Genomic DNA, 4,898 nt, shown 5'->3' on the forward strand with positions numbered 1-4,898 from the left:
GAGTTGAGTCGTAAGTATTCGTCTCTAATATTCACCTTGTTTTTTTCAGTGATGCCTTCGACTAGGAAGCAAACGATTAGTAGACGGCTTGATACAGCAGCGGGAGAGGGTACCAGTCAGGTGCCCCAAGTTAGAGCAGGACAAAGTGAGGCTCAAAGTGAGATGCCCTCTCATACCTCATCTACTTCATCTCCTCCAGAGGATATTAGAAGGCACCCAGCACCTCCAGTTCCTCCGTCTGGCACTCCAGACCAGGATATGCGGAGTGCTTTGCAGTTATTGACTAGCTTGGTAGCTGCTCAGGCTCAGAGGCAGAATACAGGTGCTGCTGAGAAACCAGTTAGTACAAGAGTTCGTGATTTTATTAATTTAGACCCTCCATGTTTACCGGATCAGACCCCAAGGAGGACCCACAGACTTTTATTGACCAGGTTCATCGTACACTTCGGGTTATGCATGTTAGTAATACAGAGGCAGTAGAGTTGGCTTCTTATCGGCTACGGGATTTAGCGGTTCTCTGGTATGATAGTTGGGAGAGATCCAAGGGTCCGAACCCTCCTCTAGCTGTGTGGAAGGAATTTTCTGAGGCCTTTCTTCGTCACTACTTGCCAGTTGAGATACGACGAGCTAGAGCTGATAAGTTCTTGAACCTTAGACAAGGTAATATGAGTGTGCGAGAGTACAGTATGCAGTTTGATTCTTTGGCAAGGTATGCTCCCCATATGGTGGCCGAGATGAGTGATTGGGTGCATATGTTCGTGAATGGGTTGGGACCACATCTGATAAATGAGTGTACGACAGCCTCCTTGGTAGAGGGCATGGATATTTCCCGTATTCAAGCTTATGCCCAGACCCTAGAGGATCATAAGCGCCAGCAGAGGGCAGTTAGGGAGCAGTATAGGGGCCAGCATAAGAGGGCGAGATTTGCAGGGTATTCTGATGACTTCAGAGGCCGCATCAGGCCATAGTTTTCGAGGAGTTCGGCGCCACCTGTAGCTAGTGCTCCTCCACAGTTTCAGAGGTTTCGATATGATCGATCCTATTCTGGTCCAGGTCAGAGTTCGCGGGCATCTGGCTCGCAATATCACAGGGATACTAGTCAGATGAGACCCCCAACACCACATTGTGATCAGTACGGCAAGGCCCACTTTGGACTGTATCGTTGAGGTTCTGATGCATGCTATTCGTGCGGGCAGCCTGGCCATATGATGCAGGATTGTCCTAATAGAGGAGGTTATGGTATGGCCCAGCCGACTGGATCTGTGTCTAGTTCTTCCTCATCAGTTCGACCTCCAACACGGGGTTTTCAGCAGTTGACAGGTCGTGGTAGGGGTAGAGGTGCAGTGCCGAGTTCGAGTGGTGCTCAAAATCGAACCTATGCTCTAGTAGGTCGACAGGATCTCGAGTCGTCTCCAGATGTTGTTACAGGTATTATATCTGTGTTTTCTTATGATGTATATGCGTTGATTGATCCGGGATCTACATTATCATATGTTACACCCTTTGTGGCTAATAAGTTTGGCATTGAACCTGAATTGATAAGTAAACCCCTCGCGGTATCTACTCCGATAGGAGATTCTGTGATTGCTAGAAGGGTATATAGAGGTTGCACTGTGATGATTTGTAGTCGTCAAACCTCGGCAAATTTATTTGAGTTAGAAATGGTTGATTTTGATGTGATAATAAGAATGGACTGGTTGGCCTCATGCTATGCAAATGTTGACTGTCGTACAAAGATGGTTAGGTTCCGATTTCCGGGTGAACCCGTCATTGAATGGAAAGAGAACATTGCTACACCGAAAGGTAGGTTTATTTCCTATCTTAAGGCAAGGAAAATGATCTCAAAAGGTTACATTTATCATCTCGTTCGCGTTAGGGATGCGGAGGCGAAACCGCCTACTTTACAATCAATCCCTGTGGTCAACGAATTCCTAGATGTTTTCCCAGATGAACTCCCAGGCCTTCCTCCTGAAAGGGAGATTGAGTTTAGCATTGATGTGTTGCCTGACACTCAACCGATCTCTATTCCTCCATACAGAATGGCCCCGGCAGAGTTGCGAGAGTTGAAGGTGCAATTGAAGGACTTGCTGGATAAGGGCTTTATTAGGCCTAGCACTTCACCTTGGGGTGCACCAGTCCTATTCGTGCGGAAGAAAGACGGGTCGTTACAGATGTGTATCGACTATCGACAGTTGAATAAGTCTACTATAAAGAACAAGTATCCACTTCCAAGAATTAATGACCTGTTTGACCAACTCCAGGGTGCCAAGTATTTCTCTAAGATTGATTTACGTTCAGGGTATCATCAGGTGAGGGTTAGGAAGAAGGATATTCCAAAGACGGCCTTTCGGACAAGATATGGGCACTTTGAGTTCTTGGTGATGTCGTTCGGGCTAACAAATGCCCCAGCAGCTTTTATGGATCTCATGAATACTATATTCAGGCCCTATCTTGATGTGTTCGTGATTGTATTCATTGATGACATTCTAGTGTATTCTCGTTCGGAGGCGGAACATGCGGGCCACTTGCGGATAGTATTACAGACGCTTCAGGATCGTAAGTTATATGCTAAGCTCTCCAAATGTGAATTCTGGCTAAACTCAGTAGCATTCCTTGGCCATGTGATATCTGATGAGGGTATTAGTGTCGACACTCAGAAGATCGATGCAGTAAAGAATTGGCTGAGACCTACAACACCATCAGAAGTCCGCAGCTTCCTAGGGCTAGCAGGATATTATAGGCAGTTTGTAGAAGGATTTTCCTCTATATCATCACCATTGACTAAGTTAACACAAAAAGCTACCAAATTCCAGTGGTCTGACACTTGTGAACGTAGTTTTCAGGAGCTGAAGAATCGATTGACATTTGCACCAGTGCTCACTCTTCCTGAAGGAACAGAAGGTTATGTGGTATATTGTGATGCCTCAGGTATAGGTTTGGGGTGCGTATTGATGCAGCGTGGGAATGTGATTGCTTATGCATCAAGACAATTGAAGAAGCATGAAAAGAATTATCCAACCCATGATTTGGAATTGGCTACAGTAATATATGATTTGAAGATATGGCGGCACTACTTATACGGCGTCCATGTTGACATCTACACAGATCACAAGAGTTTACAATACATCTTCAAGCAGAAAGAGTTGAATTTGAGGCAGCGTAGGTGGCTTGAATTATTGAAAGACTACGACGTCGAGATATTGTATCATCCCGGTAAAGCCAATGTTGTGGCAGACGCTCTCAGCCATAAATCAATGGGAAGCTTAGTACATATTGAGGCAGGTAGATGGGGGTTGATTAAAGAGCTTCATCAGCTAGCCAATATGAGAATCAGATTGTTAGACTCTGATGATGGAGGTGTTACTGTACATAATACATCAGAATCATCTTTGGTAGCCGAGGTAAAAGCACAACAATATGAAGATCCTATCTTAGTACGATTAAGAGAAAGCATCCAACAATGTAAAAGTATGGCTTTTGGGATCGGAAAAGACGGGGCACTGAGATACCAGAGCCGATTGTGTGTGCCTAATGTGGCAGGGTTGCGAGAGAAGATTATGAATGAGATTCATCAATCCCGATATTCCATCCATCCCGGCTCGACAAAGATGTATCGTGATGTCAAGGAGCAGTATTGGTGGGATAATATGAAGAAGTCTATTGCAGAATTTGTAGCCTAGTGTCCCAATTGTCAACAAGTAAAGATAAAACATCAGAAACCCGGTGGATTGCTTCAAAATATAGAGATTCTGACCTGGAAGTGGGAGGTGATTAATATGGACTTCATTATTGGATTACCTCGCTCTTATCATAAGTTTGACTCCATCTGGGTGATAATTGATCGACTTACAAAATGTGCCCATTTTCTGCCAGTGAAGACAACTTACACGGCTGAAGATTATGCGAAGTTGTATATCAAGGAGATTGTTAGGCTTCATGGTGTGCCCATATCTATTATATCAGACCGAGGAGCTCAATTTACGGCTAACTTTTGGAGGTCTTTCCAGAAGGGTTTAGGCACACAAGTAAATCTCAGCACTGCATTTCATCCGCAGACTGACGGACAGGCTGAACGTACCATTCAGACACTGGAAGATATGCTACAAGCATGTGTTCTAGATTTTAAGGGGAATTGGGATGATCATCTTCCACTCATAGAATTCGCCTATAACAATAGCTACCATTCCAGTATTAAAATGGCCCCATACGAGGCACTATACGGGAGGAGATGTAGATCACCAGTTGGATGGTTCGAAGTCGGTGAAACAGAATTATATGGGCCATATTTGATTCACCAAGCTATTGAGAAGGTGAAAGTGATACAGGAGCGATTGAGGACGGCACAAAGCAGGCAAAAATCTTATTCTGATGTCCGACGTCGTGATCTAGAGTTTGAGGTTGGTGATTGGGTTTTCCTGAGGATCTCACCAATGAAAGGGTATTATGCGTTTTGGGAAGAAAGGTAAGCTGAGTCCAAGGTATATCGGGCCGTATAAAATTCTTCGACGGATTGGACAGGTTGCTTATGAGTTAGAATTTCCATCCGAATTGGAATTTGTCCACCCGGTATTCCATGTATCTATGTTGAGAAAATGTATTGGATACCCTTCTCGAGTCGTCCCTATCAAAGATGTACAAGTTACAGAGGACCTATCATATGAAGAAGTGCCAGTGGCGATATTAGATCGGCAAGTCCGCAAGCTGAGAACAAAAGATGTAGCTTCCGTCAAAGTATTATGGAGGAACAAAAATATAGAAGAAATGACATGGGAAGCAGAAGAGGAGATGAAGTCTAAATACCCTTACTTATTCCAGAATGAAGATAACAAGGATGTTGGTGGAAGACAGGATACATTGGAAGGTGAAACGGCTCTATGAGGTAAGTAATAATTTTAGAA

Source organism: Nicotiana tabacum, chromosome 16 (assembly GCF_000715075.1).
Source record: "Nicotiana tabacum cultivar K326 chromosome 16, ASM71507v2, whole genome shotgun sequence".
Classification (NCBI taxonomy): Eukaryota; Viridiplantae; Streptophyta; class Magnoliopsida; order Solanales; family Solanaceae; genus Nicotiana; species Nicotiana tabacum.